The 21,504-nt window shown below is 41.8% G+C and overlaps 1 protein-coding gene and 1 long non-coding RNA gene across 3 annotated transcripts in view; one reads left to right on the forward strand and one right to left on the reverse strand.

The window, feature by feature from the left end:
- The window catches only part of Kirrel3 (kirre like nephrin family adhesion molecule 3), a 555,543-nt gene that overhangs the window by 28,534 nt on the left and 505,505 nt on the right, over window positions 1-21,504 (forward strand). The gene's annotated exons all lie outside the window — the stretch shown is intronic.
- On the reverse strand, window positions 353-20,670 carry LOC125349492. Its single transcript, XR_007210526.1, has 3 exons — window positions 20,133-20,670; window positions 4,073-4,076; window positions 353-364 (listed from the first exon to the last, which is right to left on the reverse strand). It is a non-coding gene; the product is annotated as an uncharacterized LOC125349492 (long non-coding RNA).

Below are 21,504 nucleotides of genomic sequence, written 5' to 3' on the forward strand. Positions count from 1 at the left end.
TGTAGAGAAGACTATGTACATTATCTAGCTCTCCTGTAACTGAACAATGGTCTTTGAGGTCAATGTTGATTGGATCAGTTTAAACCTGGTGACATGGGGCTGGTAATCTTTGTAATGCAGTAGCTTGAAGACGACTCTTCTGCCATTTAAAAATGCAGAATTATATTCAGGGAGTGGGGAAGAGCTTTGGCCTGCCTTTTAGAAACCTGTGGCTAGCATACACATGCAGATTGGCCTCAGAATTCAATTTTGGTTTTCTTTCCAAAACTTAGAATTGGCAATGGAATAAGTTGTATGCTAAATTGTCCTCCAGTCTCTCTGGGTTCAGCAATGCCCTTATTTATACAAATATAATTCCCATTGACTTTGGCCAGCGTCCTGCTTGAATGAAAGGGTGAGTGGAATTTAAGTCTATCAACTCAATCATAACAATGTGTTGTTCCTTCTTTTCTGTCACTTTTTATGTGGATGATGGACGCAAATGTAAAAGGGGCTTTTGTTTTTCTCTCACTATTTGCATTTGTTTTTAGATGACTGCACTGTAACATTGCTCAAGGTAAGAAATGTATGCAAGGCAAGAGGAGAAAGTGAGTGTGCATGCATGTCACACACCTACATACTGTGTCAGTCAGGGGGCTTAGTGGCCAGAAACAAAAAGGATCAGGCTGATGTGAGTGGGAAAGAATACTGGGTAGGTCACATAATTGCCAGTAGAGAAACCAGGCTCTGCAATGATCTAAATGATAATCCCAAGAAATTGTCAGAATGTCTGCTCCTGCCAGCAAACATGGCTGACCCCTCCATCGATTTTTCTCACAGCTGCCAGCCCTGCTAGAAGCAATGCTCTGTCCTTTCAGAATCATTGATTCCCTGAAGCACTGATTCAGAATCACTGCTGGGTCTGGGAGGTAGCTCAGGTTAGTAGTGACTCAGTTACAGGCCTATGATCTAGCTGCAAGGGAAGCTGGTAAAAACCAGGGGCTGGAACTTTTCACTTTCTAAATAGGGCAGGATGGAACCTGTTTCCCACTAAGACTCATCAAAAGAAAATTCTTTCTAAATGTTGGCAGGGTAACTCCTGTGGGGCAGCCAAAAGGGATGACAAACAACTACCACCAGCTCACCTGCAGGATGTGTACTGTTATTTTTAGGTGACTCGTGTACAGGAATGTGTATCTTCTCTACTGAGCCTTTAGGCATGATTATCCAGACTAGGAAAGATGTGCACATTGAATATAAACTGGACTATTTCTTAGTGAAAAAAGGCATTGGGGTATTATGTCTTCCAACTCAGCAAGACTGCTTAACTTTTTCAAACAAGAAAAGCCAGAAGATTTTCTGTGTCACTTCCACAGCAGTAAGCTGTGGATCATAAGCTGGAGAGAGAGCCATGCAAATTCATGACCATAAATCTGCCTGTTCTTGACAGTTGGGATTCTCAGACACTGCTCTGACCTCATTGAGTTCAGTTGCTAGCCATCTCATCTATACTCAGCCCATATCACCTGGAACAAGCATTTTGGGCAAGTTGTTGCAAGTGAATCATGAGTCTTTAAAACTAAATGGCAAGATTTCCCTGGTTTTTTTCCTGCAAGTATTTACAGAAGGCACTGTAGGGGAGATGCACAGGACTGTCCCAGTGCCCTTTGCTTGATTTGGCTAGGGGTATTGATTTATGACAAGTGCTTTTCCTTATAATACCTTAAGTCAAGCTCTAAGCAGAGAGGCAGACAGAGGGTATTTTTTACATTTCCATGGTTCCTTTCAGAGCTTTTTACTAGAGTAACCACACACCCCCCCCCTGTCTGAATTATGGCAATACGATCTTATTTTTATGGGCACAAAACTCAGTAAGAGACTCAATGATGTCAAAGGTCAAATGACAGACTTGGAGGACAGCACCAGAATAGAACATAAAATCACGTCCAGCTCCCAGTGGTTCCTACCTGTCTCATTTCCACACCTAGCTGTTAGCACTTGAGAATGTCTAAGCAATTTGTAATGATTACAATCTTTTAGATAAAGATCATTATTCTGGGGTGATAGCTGGGGAAACTAGAGCAGTGAATGTGTTGCCTCTGCAGCTCCTTCTCATTCAAGAACAGACACATGCCTTGATGATTTTCCTCTAATGGCTTAACCTTCAGAACATTGCACTTGCCTCGCTTATTTAGTTTTGCTTCTGGAATGTATGTCACTAGAAATGTAAATAATCTTTTCCATTCAGACAGCTCAAAAACCACCCAAATAAAAATCTTCTTCTTCGAGGGAACTGACAATGAAGAGACACCGATAAAGGCAAAAGCTATTGTGTAGAGTAGGATGGGCCTTAAATAGGGATAACATAGGAAAGCAATATTTATTTTAAATGCCAAATCTTAAATATCCCTGAACCTTGCCTGCCACTGTTAGTGAAGGAGATAAGTGGACTGAAAGCAGGTTAAGACTAGAGCATCACCACACACCACATATTTCTCTTTGTAGTTCCATCATTGGGTATGTAACTGGTGACCAAATTTTACTTGCCAATGTCTCTATAGATCCTTAGATGTAATATATTTGGAATTCAGAAAGTGTTGTTTTGCTGTTGCTGTTGGTGGTGGGTTTGATCTCAGGGCCTCAGGCTTGTTTGTCTTGCTTGTTTGGCTAGCGCTGTACCACTGGAGCCATGCCTCTAGCTCTGTTTTTTGCTAGTTCTTTTGGAGATGGAGTCTCATAGACTTCTGCATGAGCTGGCTTCAAACCATGATTCTCCAGATCTCAGCCTCCCGAGTAGCTAGGACTATAGGCATGAACCACTAGTGCCCAGAAAATTCTTTTTTTTTTCTTCCATGAAATCAATGTTCTCAGTTCAGTTGGGTTCCTTCACCAGTGAACAAAATTTTAGTTAGGTTAGAATGCTCTAAGTTTGTAATTTCATACATAAGAGAAAACAATCTTGTCACACCATTAGTGAACTCATTAGCAGTTAGATAATGGAATGCTAAAAAAAATAAAAACACTGTTCTGTAGTTTGATACCTAACAAAAATAATATATCAAATGGCAATGTATTGGTACTATGTATGGCTTTTTAATTTTTTTTAATTCTCTGAGGGTTAACCTGCTACTTTGGTGAGGAAAGAAGATGTTTAAAATTGATGTTACTAATTGTCTTATACCTAATGCTCCAATCCTGTACAATTTATTGTATATCACCTTATACTTATCTATCTGTGATCATTAGAGTACTGTTTGATGAAGAGAATGTGACAGAAAACAAGAAAACAGAGGGAACTTCATGAGAAAACTCAATTAACAGAAATAAGGGAGCCAAAATGGATATAGGTATGGAGGAACCAAAGAAAATTAGTATAGGTATAGAAAATAAAAGCATATGGAGTGGAATTACCTGAAATGCAAATACCAAAAATCTGGAAGAAAAAGTATCAAATGGTTAAATCCCTGGGGTGAAAGGTCATGAGCAATCATAGAAAGGTTCCATTTCTCAAATCCATCTCTAGGTGGCAGTGTCAACCCAGAGCAGCTTGGCTGTTTTGAGACTGGGGTAAAAGGCTAATTTGGGTCATTTTGTGGTTTGTGTTTGTATTGTGTTGTCTTAGATATAATTTCACATTAATCATGTTAACAGGAAGAATCCTTTATGTCCTCTCCTTGGATTTTCTGGAACTAACTACTGGCCCTTCTAAATTACCTTCTGTATGGATGTGGACTCTGGCATTTTGCAGTGTCCATGTAGTGTGGAAAAGATGGATGCAAAGAAAACAGCGAAGAGCTCTACCACTTTTTCTTTTATCCAACCAACAAGAAAAATCCTGGATGTTAACCCACTTTAAATTTTGAAGAGATGCACAAAAAAGGAGCCATAGATGTGCCATTGCTAGATTACCTAAATGAGCCATGTGTCATTGATGGCATGAAAGTATCTTTCCCTCCTTACAGGTCTTTCTTCCCTTAGTCATTTGGGTAATATGTGCCCAAGTGGACATTTCTGATGACTTATGCTCTGTGACTGATTGGTTTGTCTGAACACACACACACACACACACACACACACACACACACACACACACACACCTCCATCATCCCTCTATCTAGAGCCCCCACCCTGTGGGACCTCCTCCTTCACCTGCACACTTTCACTCTTCTCAGAGTTCCAAGCACCCCAAATTTACCTCCATCTTAGTACCTGCCACACCACACAGAAAATTGTCCAGGTATTTTCTTCAAGAGACAAGCCCCTCTCCCTGGAAGACTGATATTCCCAAGAATGAAAATCTGCCTACTGTGTTCATTTCCTATGTCCTGGAGACACTCAGTACTTCCTGTACCTAGGAATGAAGCATTCCTCTACTGCAAGGATATCATCTGAAACTTTTACTCCTAACCTGTTTTGCTTGGTGAAATCTCTTGGCAGGAACCAGAGTGCCCACTTCTGTCTGAACAGAAGCCTGATTCTCTTATATCAATAACTGGGACCACACACATACACACCACACACACACACACACACACACACACACACACACACACACTACAGCTTGAACTGTGCCTCACTTCTAAGATCTAATCAAGGGAAAGGCAGGGTTTGTTTATCTGAAGTGATTGTCAAAAACATATTTGATCATGACTTGTTAAAGCTCAAGGGCCTTCAAGATAGTCACAATCCTTCTTAATACAGATAAGGTATTCTGCCTTCAGAGTTACAACTTTTCTCCTTGAATTTCATGCCTAAGACTGTAACTTCTACCTTCAGTCCTCAACCATTTTCCACGACAAAGTCCTTATTGTGTACAATTCCTGAATTGGGGACTCTCAGAGAGAACTTCTTGGATAAGTGTCCAAAAAGCCATATAGTCTTACAAGATGGGCTAAATAAATAGATTTTGTTGTTTACCCATTTGAGAGCAGCTTCTGTTTTCAGGAGAAGATTTTGACTTTGATAGGGTGCTTGTAAACAGCAACAATTTGAATAGTTTTTTTAGGCACACTGTGAACATTTATATGTGCTCCATTTCCTCTGAAATCTGCTTTTACAAGATGCTGGTGAGGCTTGATGACAGCAATGAATGACCCAGGCAGTTTCAACCCAAATGTTCAAGCAGAGCCGAAAATTTGGGAGAATCTAAGGTATTCATCTCAGGGGGGGGGGGGGATGTAGAGAGAAGCCAAATGAATCCACTCAAATGCTCTTCTTCATGCAGACATGTAAACTTCTCCTTCTTCTGTGACTTCGCCCTGTCTTCCCTTTGCATTTCCCATTACCCTGTTCAGCTTATTGCCTACATCTGGAGGGTGGCAGCTGTCCTCTAATGTGCAAGCTGCGGTACGTAATTTGGAGAACTTGAATACAAATATCTGTTAATTAAAAAAAATACAGAAGCACGCTTGTCAGCTTGTAATTATGTAAAGAAGAACACCAACTCCCAAACTAATTTAAAAAGCAAAATGAAAATAACTTTACCAGCAACCTTACAGAAATTCTACAACTCTACATTTAGCCATTATCTTTCTTTGGAGTGTCCCAAAGTTCTTTGCGGTTGCTTGTGAAGTATTTCAGGGGCAGGGATAGTAGGACAGCCTAGTAGAATAGTCAGGAAGACAGGACTGGGAGGAGAAATGATCAGATTCTCTTATTTGTCTAATTAGGATGAATCTAAGACGGAGAGGTTCACCCTTGGCAGTATTGATATTTGGGGCTGCTAATTGGTTGTGACTGAGGTGTTTTCTGGTGAGCTGAAAGATGTTTGACATTTTTGGCTTTTATTCACTCATTTCCAGTAACACCTAGTCCCTCTCTGGTGTGACAAACAGAAATGTCCCTAGATAGGGCATGAAGCTAAATTGCCACCATTTAAGAGTCATGTTTTCATTTATTGCACAATATGTGAAAATGAACCTGGTCATGGCCTCTGAAGACTTGGGTTCAAGTGAACATTTCCTCACCATGAGCATACATGACCTTGGCTACTTCCTAGCTCTTCTCTGTTCCTGCCTCCTCATCACCATGATGGATGTAGCAGGTCCTGAGCTGACATTTCACCAGGGTTACTGTAAAGATCAAATGATATGCAGGAGATTTTCAAGTTTAAGTAGTTCATTAGAAAGGTTAGGTTTTATCGTGGTTATTATTATTGCAAATGGCACCTGAAGCTCAAGGCCGCCCTCCCTCTGAGGGAGCAGCCAGTTGACTTTGACCTTGGTAGAACAATGCTCTCCTGCTGTCTAAGGTTTAAGGACCAGGTAGAACACACAGAGCCCTTTGGTAACATCTTTGTGCATGGCCAGAGTGTGTGGGAGAAAAGCAAAGGACCAAGGGAAGGCTAATAGAGACAGAACAATTCCACATACACAGGAGAGAGTAGCCCTGGTTGTCTTTCAGGGTGGAGTGTCTGAGCTACTCTGCTGCTCTTCGATTCTGTACACAGTGGATTCTAGGTCAATGCATCCTAATCTTTCCAACGTTCTTTTTTTCTTTTCTTTTCTTTTTTTTTTTTTTTTTTTTTTTTTGCCAGTCTTGGGCTTTGGTCTCAGGGCCTGAGCACTGTCCCTGGCTTCTCTTTGCTCAAGGCTAGCACTCTGCCACTTGAGCCACAGCACCACTTCTGGCTGTTTTCTATATATGTGGTGCTGGGGAATCAAACCCATGGCTTCATGTATACAAGGCAAGCACTCTTGCCACTAGGCCATATTCCCAGCCCCCCAACTTTCCTTTAATTATATCGAAGAATGAATGATTGTACCTCACACATGTGGACCATTATTGTTTACCAATTAAAAATAAAACTTGAAGAGGGAATCAAGAGATTGTCGGCTGTCTGGGCTAATGGGAAGGTAGGCAGGTGGATGAGATAACTTCTCAAAGGCCTTCTCAGGCAGAGATTCTGGGCTTCTGGCTAGGTGTTCTGCAGTCTAGATCCTCTGGGTGCAGCAGATTTCGATGCATCACATTCATTAACAACAGTTGCTGCGATGAACATAGGACGGCTCTGTGATCATTGTTTTTAGGCTCATTATCTCATTGGTCACTGAGAATTCCATACATATTGATAGCTCTAAGAAGGAGGAAGTGTTTCCATTGTACAGATGGGATAACAGAGGTGAATACAGGGCAAGAAACTTGCCACAGGGCATGTGTATCACTATATCCATAAAGCTGATGAAGAGAAGAGCCTGTGGTCAGTTTCTAGATCCAGAGCTTTTGCCCCAAGCCCTGGAGCGGTCACTGAGTTGCCCCTGGCAGTCAGAACTGCCTTGTCAAGGTCACCCATGAGATCTTCTCTGTGAGCATTCTACAGCCCTGTGCTCTAAAGTATGAAGGCCAAGAGTATTTGAAAGTTTAGGAGGACTCCATAATGTAGAAAATAAAAAGTAAAGTGACAAGCTGACAGGTTGAGCGGTGTACACACAATCAATACACCCAGGATAACTATTTCTGCAGAACAGTGCCTGGCTTATTCAGGTCCCCAGGAGACTCGTGCTACTCTGACAGTCGGCAGAAATCCTGACTAGATACAGATCTTTTCATCACCAGCCTGCTTTTCCGACTGTTTTTCATTTTACATGATTAAATATTAAACCCCGTAAACACTTTCGTTTGTCTGTACCATATTGTCCATCCAATTACCCTTTTGTAACTGTATCAAATCCTATTGGCATCACTTACTTCCCTGGGCAGCAAATGCAATTCCACAATCCTATTGTAAGATAAAACGAGGTAGTACCTGAGCAGCTTGGGGGTCAGGACTCTTCAATTCCTTTTTTCAGATCCTGGCATCAGCTCTCCGTTTACATCTCTTCAAGTCAAATTGTTTCCTTTGTGAGTGAACCCAATGGTCACGCTATTAAGACTCTACTCCTTTCTTCCATCAGATTTAAAGTAGACTGAAGTGGCTTTGAAAATTCTAAATTCTGAAAAGTAAGCCCCATCCACTCAAAGACCTGCATGAGGATTATAGAAAGCATACATCAAGCTTCCTATCTTGACACACAGCACAAATCACATTCCCAGCTCCTTCCTCTCCAGCTACCATTCACTGGTTCTCTGGAATTGCTCATTATTTCCTGATGTTAAGTATCCGGAGGAAAACATAATGAGGACAGCATTATGTGGGAAAATAATGTATTCCAAAGCTAGAAGGAAGTAAGACATTGAGTTGGCTGATGTTTTGATTGTCTATGGCTCTGTCTTCTCCATTTAACAAAGATAAGCAAATTTGGTAATGTCTAAAATTCCATTTTGAGGTAGTATAAAAGAAGGAATAATTGCATCTATGCATTTAAATGTGAACTATTTTTATGTTAGTTCTCTACGGTGCCTTTTCAGTCCCTTGATCCTGAGACCCAACAGTGAAAGCCAAGGAATTCCTAAGAGTTGGAATTGCAGGTTAAGTGTTAAGCAAACAGAACAATGGGTCTAGGAAAGTGCTCTGTCCTGTCCCAATGACTTTGACTAGACCACTAATATACTCTTTCCTTCTTAAGAGTTGAATGTCAATGTCCAAAGGAAAGCTTAGGATGCATAGCCCCCCCAAAAATCCCTGTAAATAAGAAAATGCAAATTGGCCCTCTCAAGTAGATTTTTATTTAGCAATAGGAAATAAATCAACTACACAAAGATAATTCTATCAAGTGGGCCTATAATTGTTTTACCATGAACTTTAATTAAGGCACTGGTCTTATAGATCTTTACTAGTCCCATACCATCCTACCCACCCCCAAATCAACCTTTTGTCTTTGTCATGCTTTTCTTATAACTTGGGTAAAAAATACTTAACCTTTTCTTAGCTCCCATGATCCATCTGTTGAATTGGTTGGGCAATACTTTTATGCATCTGGCAGAGGGTGGTGTACTTTAATGAGTGTTTGGAAAGTGCTTTGAACACGAAGTGCTTGCATTAATATTGCTTTCCAATGCCCTGGACAGTCTAATGAAATGGTATCTTAATCTATGTCACCGCTAATTCATTTTGGAATTGAGTTTACTGTATACAGATTTCAATGGGTGGGGGAGGGTCACTGGGAAGATTTATTTGCCTTGGGGCAAATATTGACCTCTCTAGCCTCCATCAATATTTACCTCTTGGGTCAATAAATCGCAGTGTTGACCTTGATAAAAGTCAACATCCCCACAGAAGCTCAGGGTCTTCTCCTCTGTATAGCTTTGGTTCTGAGCCTGCCACTTGACTCTGTTGTAATAAATCCTTATTTGCAGGAGTTTATAACACAGCTGTTGGCGTGCCCTCAGGGGTGAAGTTGCTCGGTAGATCCCTAGGCATTTGTGTAGAAATGCTGAAGTGAGACTATCATAGTGCGTCTAAAAGAATTCCTGATCTTACATTCTTCACTTTTTGTGTGTGTACAGTGGAGAGACTTTTTTCAAAAGGGTCTACCGAGCACATAGTAAAGTGCAGACTAGTCAAACTAGTAACAGAGTCTGTCAAACTTGTGACACTACTCACAGAAGAGTGGAAAATTCATTTGGGAGAAAAGGGTGTTTGCCTTCCCTGGAATCCTTAGACAATGAGCACGGACATCAAGTTGGCCAAGCTGACTACCACTGATAACACTGTTCATGACCAAGGAGACCAGGGGATTGTTACACCAAGCCACAAAACATGCCTGAAATCACCTATTAACTAGATTGGGTCCTATTGCTGATTGAGTCATTCAATGATCACCTATTTGCTATTTATTTATCTGTTTATTTATGATGCCAGTACTGGGGCTTAAACATAAGGCTTGTAGCTCTTCCATTTGAGTAACAGATCTACTTCTGGCTTTTTTGCTGGTAAATTGGAGGTAAGAATCTATAGACTTTCTGCCTATGCTAGCTTCAAACCTTGATTCTCACACCTCAGCTTCCTAAGTATCTAAGATTACAGGCATGAGCTACCAGTGCCCAGCTGTTTGCTGAGTATTTATGAATTAACTACCTACCCAGAATGCTGAGATCTGAGGATGGCACTTTGAAGCCAGCCTGAGCAGGAAAGTCTGTGAGACTCTGATCTCCAATTAACCACCCCCCACCCCCCGCAAAAGAAGCTGGAAGTGGAAATGTGGCTCAAGTGGTAGAGTGTTAGCCTTGAGCAAAATATCTCAGGGACAGTGCCCAGGCCCTGAGTCCAAGCCCCGTGGCTGGCACAAGAAAAGGAAAAAAAAAGAAAGAAAGAAAGAAAGAAAGGGAGGGAGGGAGGGTGGGAGGGAAGCAAGGAAAGAAAGGAAGTAGGAGGGAAAGAAGGAAGGAAGGAAGGAAGGAAGGAAGGAAGGAAGGAAGGAAGGAAGGAAGGAAGGAAGGAAGGAAGGAAGGAAGGGGAAAAAAGAAATACTGTTCTATGTGCTTTGCACACACAAAGAAAATTCTCCTTTTTTTTAGACCCTATAGTTTCCAATCACTTGGCAGGAAATAAAAATACACAGATTCCACTTGAGAACACACAAAAGTAAACAGGACCCTTTCTCTAAGAACTATTCCGGGTCTATGAATATGGTTAAGAGGCTTCCTTTTCTCCTATGTCAACCCTCACCTAAATCCTCATAAACCCAACATCTCCATTAAGTGTAAGTACAGGGTGAGAGATAGCATGTGTTTGAGAATTCAGCACTGGTATCCTACTGTGACTGCAGCAAGGGAGAACACTCATTCCTGATTCGGCACCACCTTTGGGGAGGGACGGGCAACACATCCTTGGTGGTCTTCCGGGATAATCAGGGGTTCAAAGTTGGTACAATGCATAGAAAATGTGTATCATAAGAGTAGGAAGGGTGTGCCTTTGGGAAATGTGGAGAAGATGATATTCAGATGGGAAAAGGGCAGTTGCAAAGTGCCAGATCAATAACATGGCTTCCGTATTCATCTTTGATGCTGTGATGTCTTTAGAGTTGGAATTTAATTGCCTTCCATAGATTCAAGTAGGAAGAATGCTTCATCACCAAACATTTTGCTCAGAAATGTTGCACAGATAAACAGATTTCTAGAATAAATGTATGTAAAACTCAAAACCCTGTCCAACACGCCTTATGATAAATGAGACTTTTTAAAGCATTTCTCATTGATTTATCTGCTTTTAATGGGTCCATTTTCAAGCAGCAGTGAGCCCAAACTTTCAAGGATGGTGTGTGTGTGTGTGTGTGTGTGTGTGTGTTGTATGTGTGTGTGTGTGTGTGTGTGTGTGTGTGTGTTTGGTGAAGGATGGTAAGGGAAAAGCTAGCACTTTATTTATTTTAGAAAACTGAATAATAGAAGGCCAAATGTCACCCACAATTCTTCCTCTCTTTCCATTATTTTATCAGCACTATCAGCAATTCATGTTATAAATGCTCATTTCTCATTTGCCTAGATTTTTCCAAACAGCTTAGAGGGGGGGAAAATACGTTGATAAGATGGAAAGGAAGAGGATGGGCTTTGGAATTACTCACAAATTGGATCTATTCAGTTTGAAATTTTAGCTTAATTGTCAATTCTCTGTCCACATTTTGCTGGGTATTTGGGGCTGTGTCGTTTCTAACCAACAGCCAGCTCAGCAGTCTGGTCTCTAGACTGTTGGCTGCTGCCTGGAACCACAATTCATATCAAATCCATCTTGATGAGTTAGATTAATTGAGCTTCAGGAATTTTGCTCTGTGCTGGTCCTTTGACTCAAAGCCTTAAGGGCCCAGGCAGTGATCAGGCAGTGAGTGTTGGAACTTTAAATATACCCCAGGGCCTCTTTAGAAAAACTAGCTTTGCCTCGGGGTCCTTGGCTAGATTTCTGAAACTGACAAAAAGAAACCCCAAACAAACAAATAAACAAATAGAAAACTCTTATAGCAGAGTTTGTCTTAACCCATAGGGGGTCATTAGGCTGTTAGCTACCCTGTTCTTAAGAGAACTGCTTGTTTCTGTTTTCCTCATTTCAAATTCAATCAAGGAGAATTTGCCTTTTATTTATTTCTGACAAGCAAATTAACTTCTCTTGTCTGTTTCTTGTCTCTGTAGTCAGGCCAAGGTTTGCTTATAAGCTCTGTTTTCTTCTCAATACCTCATCCACTGGCAAGCAAAGTCATTCATTCATTAAATCATTCATTCAGATGTCAGTCATTTACTAATGCTTTAATATTTACCAACTACACAGCTGGGAACTGAGGGATTAAAAAGAAGTAGATCAGTCAGGATTTCTGCCCAGAAAGGAAAAGAATCAGCATAGAAAGACAAGCTTCTGCAGACCTGTACAACAGGTGCCCAGTGCATAGGAAGAGGCAAAGCAGGACCCCACACAATGCCAATGGACACAACAGAGAGGGATTTGTGTGAGAGATCAGTGAGGGAAGGCGGCCATCCCTGGGCACCACAGGAACTTAGAGAAGGTGGGAGCAAGGTGTCACAGGGTTGCCATTCCCTTCCTACAGGGAGTGAAGCAGAGGTAGATGGAGGGGGGGCGGGGCATGCACACGCATGCATGTGTGCATGTGCATGCATGTGTGTATATGTGCATTTGCCTTTATCTTCTCCAAGCAGGCTAAATGTGAAAGACTTTTGAGGTGTCCAAGGAGGGACATCAAGATGGTGGTTGACTATGAGCTCAGAGCTTAGGAAAGATCTTGATTATTGAGCATGCAGAATGAGGAGGAACAAAAATTCCAAGACCCTGGTAAAAACCAACATTTATGGCTGAGAATGAGCTTAGCGGTAGAGTGCTTGCCTAGCATGCACAAAGCCGTGGGTTCGATTCCTCAGCACCACATATATAAAAAAGCCAGAAGTAGCACTATGTCTCAAGTGGTAGAATGCTAGCCCCGAGCAAAAAGAAGCCAGGGACAATGCTCAGGCCCTGAGTCCAGTCCCCAGAACTGGAAAGAAAAAAAAAAAAACATTCAGGGGGTCTATTGGTCAGGAATTTTCAGAGAAACAGAATCAGCTCTGTGTGTGTGTGTGTGTATGTGTATGTGCGCATGTGTGTTGATATTGGTAGGTAGATATATAGAAAAGTAGACTAGTATAGTATAGAGATGGTTGAGAGAGAGATAGTAGATAGATATTGAAAAGTAGACTGGTATAGATGTAGATGTAGAGATGATAGATAGATAGATAGATAGATAGATAGATAGATAGATAGATAGATAGATAGATCAAGATTGATTGATGATAAGAATTTGGCTTGTGATTATGCAGGCTGAAAAGTTCCAAGACCTGCATAGTTGGCAAGATTGGAGTCCCAGAAATGCCTATGGCACAGTTCCCATCAGCAAAGCTAACAGTCTTGAAACCCAAGAAGAGCTGATGGTTTAGTTTGGGTTTAAGGGCAGAAAAGGGCTGGAGTCCCATCCAGCTCAAAGCCATCAAAGAGAAGGAATTTCCTCTTCCTCAGGAGAATAGAGGAGTCTGCCTTTCTGTTCTGTCAGACCTTCAACTGATTAGATGAAGTCACCCACATTGGGGAAGGCAATCTTCACTCAGTTGACTGATTCAAACCTACTGGTTCTTCATTCAATTTACCAAGTCTCAGCCAAGCACAATCATGCAGCATCTCATCCAAACATCCTCACAGACATACCAGAATATGTTTTCCAGGTATCTGTGGCCGAGTCAAGTTGACAAAATCAGCCACGAGGAGGAGATGCAGAAAAAACAAAGAGGCCACAGGTAAAGAAAGATAGGAGAAATTCCCTCAGGTGTATGAATCTTCCCCGAGAGCATCTTCACTACCTTTGCTCGCTAGGTAAAATTTGCATGAATGTTTGAATGTGTTCCCGTTCACAGGTTGATATGATTGAAGTGCTGAGTGAGACACTGAGGGTGAGTTCACAGATGTTCCATCCCATACCATCCAAGTTGGTGACAGAGGGAGACACAATTATGAATAAAATGGAGACACAAGTGGCCGTGCCATGGGGGTTAAAGATGGAAACTGTCATCATTGCTGAGTGCCTGGGGAAGCCTTAAAGATCTCTGGTGTGGGTCGCTGGCAGATGTGGCCAAGGAGAAGAGGGGGTGCTGCAAGCCAGCTGCTGGGGAATGTGCTGGATGTCAGAGAATCTTCTATGCTGTACTGTGTCAGACACAGGATATTTCCAAAGAGCATAGCCCGAATAGATTCATTTAGGGTTTGGGCTTCTCTGGAGACATCCCCACATTTCTAGAATGCTGTCTTCGTGCTTGATGGATGATCAGAAATCACCCAAGTATTCTTTCATAGTCACACTCCCAGATGTCTTTTTATTTCATTATTTTGTTTTTCTATTGTAAGTGGCAACTACCCGAAGGAATAAGTTAGGGTTTGGTGAGTGCCTGGTTCTGGACTCCATGCACATTACCTCCTGTCATCCCTGCAGATGTCCTCAAGATGCTCTCCTCCTGCTGTCTGTCCCCAGGAGATCATAGAAAGCTGCAAGACTCCGGAGACAGAGAGGACTCCTGTTCTTCATCTCACCTTGTGAACACTAAAGTCGCAGGCAATTGAACAGTATACTTCCTGAGCAACAGGGTAGCAGTTGGGGTAGATGGCACCTGCCCATTTTACAGAGAAGTCAAGAAAAGCTTCTAGGTAGGGTAAAGTGGTCATTTTGTACCAAACCCAAGTCTCCACACAGCTAGGTCTGATATCAGCCTGCGCCTTCATTTACCCCATATTTACCTACCCAGACAGAGGTCAAGGTGACTTGGCCTCAAACCAATCCCTTGTCCAGGTAGATGTCAAAGGGACTCCACAAGTAGCTCCTACCTGTACCAGGACCATCCAGGCCTCCTGCTTCTTAGAAATTTCTCCCATCCATGAATGCATGAGACTGTCACAGTCCAGCCATTCTTTGCAGTTTGTGCTCTTTCTTAGATTTGGATATCGCAAGCTGGCAGGGCTGAGTGGTTCTATTCTTGAGTGTGCTGAACGCAGGTGAGATGGGTCTGAGCTCCCACCTTTCCCTGGCAACCTTTGACATGCTTTTGCAATAAAAAATTAAATATTCATACTTCACAATTAATCTCTGACTTTAGGGAGCCATCTCTACCATAGGTGTAACCCCTGGACATTTCAATTTCCAATCTTCACACAAAAAAATAACATCCAGGAAGTGAAATATAATCATCCATTAGTGGTGTTCCGTAGCACAGATGGATCTCCAGTGGGGAGAAGTTTTCACCACCTAAACAGCCAATGATTCAAAGGGGGCAGGGAGACAGAGGGAGAAGAAGGGTGAGCCTTCAAGCATTGTGATAAGTAGCAGAGGCTGGAAATTGAAGGCCAACACTCATAAAGCATGAGAAAGTTTGGCCCTTATAGGGCTGAGCTCTGTGGATCCATCCAGCCAATAAGTGGGGTTACTAGATCACAATGGGGGAACACCATAGAAAGGGATCAGTGGCTCCTGTTAGAGAGACATTGGTGTGTGTGACATCATCACATTGCTTGCACATGAAATGGGTTAAGAAGAAGACCACCCAAGAGGAATACATACAAGCACAAATTAATACAGGGCCAGGTGATCCTGAGCCTGTTTTAACTGCCCCTATGTCACCAAGGTTGACAACTAGAACTGTCTGGAAGCAGTTGTAAAAAGTGCTTGTAGATCCTTGATGGGGGCTCATTAAGCCAGAACAGTGCTTTGTGATTTCTTATTATATTTAATGGAAAATTGAAGCACTCAGATATTTCCAAAGTGTAATTTGTTCTGATGGGTAGACCGACAGTGGATTGGACTGCTTCACCAGGGAAGAGGCAAAAAATAAATTAAACAAATTAATGACTGTGACGCATTCCAGGGGAAAGAAAATGTAGTTGATAATCCACTCCCATCCCTAACCCAAAAAAACAAAAATCATCATTTTTATTGCAGTCACATCTCTTTGGGCTGCCGCTTCTTGTGGGTATTTTTAAAGAAAACTTCCCCGCCAGTCATTTTCTTTAGCCCAATAAGCACAGTTGCTAATTTTCTCTCATTTGGAGATTCCCCCTGGAACCATATGCCATTAAAATGCTTAGACATGTGGAAATGGACTGATGAAGATATGAGGAGACAGGGAGTTTCAGACGAGGAGAGACTTTGTCAGATGGATGACTCTGACATCAGATTCCCTAACCTAAAGAGAAAGATCCTAGCATGGGGAGGAGGCAGGGAGCAGTGCCCAGTCTCTGACATAGGTCCAGCAGGTGTCAGGAAGAGAAGAGAAGGTGGTTTTGTGTCCCCGTGCACAGCTCAACACCTGGTTTTAAACAAGTACTCATAGGTTGAGTGAATGAACAAACAAATAACTGAATGAACCCATGAATTTGTGAGTAAGATGGATAAGTGACATCAGCAGAGAGTCTGGGGAGCTGGAAGCAACAGGACATGGGATTTGCAAACAGGTGGCTGTATGTGGCCTACAACAGAGGAAAACTCTTGATCGCACAGCAAATGGACTCTGTCATGTGTCACTGGTGCTAGTGAGCCCATAGGTGTTTTTTTTTTTTTTATCATTTCTTCGCATGGCTTTATCCATTTGCATTTATTTGTGCAATCATTCAATTCATGCTTACAGGATAATGTTGAAAATATGTTAAAAAATTAGTGTATCCTTGGTCCGATTCACCAGAATAGACATGATGATATCCTATTACTACCATCCAGAATATCAGCCCAGAGTACATCTGTACTTAATGGAGGCAAGAATTCTGAAGATCTGTCTTATCTTTTCCTATCCCTTTCAAGCACTCAGCTCAAAGTTTTGTTTAGACTCTGAGCTTTGTTTACCTATAGTTAACCACTCAGTAACTGCAGTCAGTACTCTAGATTTTTGGGTTCTGAATTCATGGATTCAGCTAGTGATAATGGAAAATGTTCAGCAAAAAGAAAAGAAACAACAACAACAAAACACTGCATTGGTACTGAGCATGCCTGGATCTTATTTTGATCATCATTCTTAATACAATATAGCAACCATTGTCATGATACTAACATCATATTAGATATCACAAGTAATTTAGAGATGATCTACTTTTGAGAAGTAAATAGCATGTCATTTCAGATAAGGGATCTGCGAACCTTCAAGTTTATGTATCTGGGAATCTTGGAGCCAGTTTCCTTTGGGTACCCAGAGATGGCTGTATCTGTGGAATGGAAGGAGGATGAGGGCTGTAAGAAGGAATAGATTAGAGTAGGACAGAATGAAATGCGCCAGGAAAGTGGTCCTGATCTACCTAAAATGGGATGACTCACCCTCCCACTGCAATTCACATTAGTCTCTTCTAAGGCCTTACCATGAAGGAGAGGGAGGGCCAAGCCAGACACAGGCAGCCAGGACATTTCATCTAGAGCAATTCCCTGGCTCTGATAAGTAAATCTGTTAATGCTTTCCAACCTCCCCCACCTTTGTTAGGGAGCCCAGTGTATTAATTAAAAACTGCGGGCAGCTGTAAGTATCTCCAGAACAAGGATTAAGCCAGCTTTCTGTCAATTGCTTTCAAAGCCATCGCTATTTGCTAGAGAAATGCTTTCTTTAGGGGGTTAAAGCAACTTGCTTTTTGCTTTTCTATCTCCCTCCATTACCACATTACCCTACTGGCCCCTTCCTCTTATTCATGCTAGAAACCAACTGCAATAGAAAGACCACATGAAAAGGCCCAACACAGTGGCCCTCAGACAAACACAGGCCTCTGGGCACTCAGATCCTCAAAGCAGAATCAGCCTTTCCCCCATTTCTGCTATGTTAAGGTACAAGCAACATTTCTATGAAGCACCACTGAGATGTACCAATGAGAAGGAAAGCCGGCTGTTAAGGTTTCTCATATAATGTCCTTTATTTAATTCTTCATTTTGTTTCCTTGACATAAGTATTATCTACCCTTTGACCATACTTAAGCAGAGAAAGGCAGGCCTTCCATGAGAAAAAATAAAATCAGACAATTGTTCAGTGGTAAACTGGGCCTCTGCAAGATGAAGCCAAGCAGGATCAGAACTTTAATAGGTGACTACTGTGCAGAAGAACTGGGTGACCTTCAAGGCCCTGCCTAGGCTGAAAGAAAGCATTGTGCACCCAACCACACCTTGTAATGTGTGGGAATGCTGACTTGTCTCTATTGCAGACAAGCAAAGCTGTATAGTGTCTTCCCTGCCCAGTGTGTCTGAAGGACTGGAGGAGGATGGGGAGGAGGCAGAGGGAGGAGAGGAGGGGAGTAGAACACAAGAAAGCGGGGGGGGGGGGCGTATAATTAAGCATTTCTGAGTCCCCAGACAATTTGTAATTTACAGATCTTTCGTGTTATCAGCAGTGAATATTAAGTAAATCAATAAATTCTCCATTGAAGTGATAAATAATCAATCAACGATAATAGCACAAAATAAGTCCGAACTCAACTCTAATGTGACTATAAAATAAAATGTCAACTCTAAGGCAGGCTTATTTTTTTTTTTTTTGAGACTTTAGAATGATGAACCCAATGCCCAAGAGCCTTGGTAACCAGAAGGGACTGCAAGGGAGATGAAGGACTTTACCCACAGCCCTAAGTCCACACGCATGTACACATGTGCACACATACATCATGCACACACAACGCGTGCACACATGAAGCAGCTGTACACGTTGCTAGTGTGTAACTCAGCAGATTACACTGGGAAATCTGGTCTCCGCAAAGAAGGAAAAGGAGAAAAGAAAAGATTGAATCAGGATCACATATATAAGCCCATGGCAGGCAGAGAAAAAACCCAAACAACTAATAGCACCCGGGAAAAGCCACTGCAGAATTTATATAAAAACAGTATATCAGAAAAGCTGCTTGACAGACCTCAGAGAGGCAGAAATCAAGGAAATCTCTTGCTCGCCTGTCTGTGGTTTAAAGTGTAAGAATTTTCTTTTGTGAAAAATTGGAGACCAATTTGATTATTTTCTGCCAGCAATCAGCCTTTTTGTCTTGCTATCATTCTTGGTGGGGATCTCTCTCTATCTCTATCACCTCTCTCTCTCTCTGTCTCTCCTCTTTCTCTCTTTCTTGTTCTCTGTGTGTGTTGCATCTGTTCATGTATATTTGGCATCTTCTTTCTTACCGAATATTAACTATACAGAATAATGGATTTCATTATGACATTTTTCACACTTTCATCTCTATCTTTTCTTTGGATTTTTCTGTTTGGACTATCAACATGCATGAGTCATAAACAAAATTTCTCCTGTTTATAAGCCCCATCTTTTCTTCGGACTCTTGCAGGACAAATACATAGGTTAAAAAGACATATAGTTCTCCTAGCTAATGTGAGTCTTTGGTTTATACATGGCCTATTTTAATGAGACTTATTTCCATTCTTTGTTTTTGTCCCCCTTGCCTCAGAGTGAGCTCATTGCTAGGGACTTCAGAGACATAGGAAGGATGTCCAGGGTCTTGGCCAATTTCTTTGGCTCTTTACATGAGGCTGGGCCAATAGATCTGTGGCTCCTATCTTTCCTGCCATCACTCAGAAGCTTGATTCTCCTTGGGGTTGCTTTGGCTGCAATGTCCAGTATGCCAACAAAATGACTGGCACAGTTGTCTCAATGTAATAATTCTTGATGGCAATTAGTTATCCATAAAAAGATGAATACACTGAGGCCTCACCTGTCTGTCTTCCCCTGATGCAATCAAATCTTGTTTAGGATTGTACACTGCTCCCTTTGAAATAAGAAAACTGGGTCTAAACAGCACCATTTTGGCCAGGTGGTGGATGATAAGGTATTGGGTTTAACTAGTGCCATTTTGTCATCTTCATGGTAGAAGCAGGGAAGAGCCACTCCTAGGTAATGGGTGTACCTGAATTCCTGGAGGCAGAGGCGGGGACAATAGGTTACTGGACCTGCCAGTCTTGGGTCATGAACTCTCAAGCTCTCTGTGATCCTGCCCCCTGACCAGAACCCTATTTAAGCTCAGACCTGCTTAGGCGCCAGGAATCCATGCCTCATGTCTCATCTCTCCTGGGTCTCCTCCAACCAACATGGCATTCTACTTCAGCTTTCCATTGGACTTGATCTAGTTTGTTGTTATTGTTTTTCTTCTCTTTCTTTCCTCTCCTACTCTCATGGCTCAGTTTTCTAACAGTGTTAAGTAGATTCAAGGGGCTTCAGGTCTTTGTGACAAGAGTCTACCTGCAGTCACCACCTCTCCAAAAAGACTCCCAGTTCCATCTCTTAAATATGACTTCTCTGTTTCTTATGACCTACTCCCTGTCTCATTCCTAAGCAGAAGCTACACCCATCTACCAGCAGCAGAATCCTTCCTAGCTTCCTCCTGATGACTGAGTCACATCATTCAGCCTTTACTATGTGTCCTTAATTGAACCACATGCCCATGGAAAGCATTAACAAGGAAAATATAAAACATGGCTTCTGCCCCTCTGAAATCTATGTTCTATTTAGAAAAAACTTAGAAGGATGAAGGTCCATTAGCAAACAGAGCATCTCTTTTGATGCACAACCTTTCTTTTCAATCTCAGCTCTCTAGATTATTATTATTTCCATTCCTTCTACTTTCTCCTAAGGCAAAAGGTAAGTGTAGTTCCTGTCTTCCAAAGTGATGCTAACCTCATGTGCTTTACTTCCTATGACAGGGTGAGAGCCCGATGGCTCCCTGCAGCTGTCTACATCCTAACCTCCAAAGCCTGTGACTACACTTCCTTATGTAGTGTATGGTGTGGATATGCACACAGGCCCCCAAAAGCCTGTGTTAAAAAGGCTTGGTCATCAAGGTGGTACTAGTGGTAAGTGGTAGAAATTTTGAGAGGTGGGACTTAGTGGGAGGTGTTTATGTTATTGGGTCTGTGCCTTTGAGGGAGATCATGGATCCAGAAGCCTCTTTTAGTTCTTTTCTTGTGGTTTGTGTTTTTTTTTAATCCTAACAGTGTGGCAAACACTTTTTCTCTAACATGTATTTTTTTTTTTTTTTTTTTTGCTGTCATTGCTATCTGACACTCCCATTAAACTGTAAAGACAGTGAGTCTACTGAAACAGGGACTAGAAACTCTAAAACCATAAGCCAGAATAAATCTTTTCTTTTTGTAAGCTAAATATCTTAAGGCATTTTGTTATAGTGACAAAACACTAGCTAACATGCACGGCAAAAGAGACTCAGTCTGATTCGATTTGGTTTATGTGGAAACAAAAGAAAACAAAAAAAGGTTGATCTTACTTGGGGAAACAAAAGATCGTGGGAACATTTCTCTGTATCATTCACATTCAGAAACTGTCTCTCCCCTTCCCCCCTTTTATTTTCGGAACAAGATACATATATTTGAGCTTTCTGCTACCTCAGAGTAAGTTGTTTGCCTTCATGGGGAACAAATCTTCTCTCTAAGTGGGTTGATTTTGGCAACTCCCCTTTCTTCTGGAGGGTCCACCTTTGTTCTCTGAGAGAACCGACTTTTAGTCTAAATCTCTCATCTCTTTCGCGTCTTCTGAAATATGCCAAGCATGAGTAGACTGAAGACAGAAATAAGAATGAGTGATGAGGCCAAGCAGTCATAGTGGGGAAACCATCCTGGTGGGGCTGGAACATTTATGAAACATGAAATTAGACAAGTAAATGGGGCCAGA

This window comes from Perognathus longimembris, chromosome 3 (assembly GCF_023159225.1).
Source record: "Perognathus longimembris pacificus isolate PPM17 chromosome 3, ASM2315922v1, whole genome shotgun sequence".
Lineage (NCBI taxonomy): Eukaryota > Metazoa > Chordata > Mammalia > Rodentia > Heteromyidae > Perognathus > Perognathus longimembris.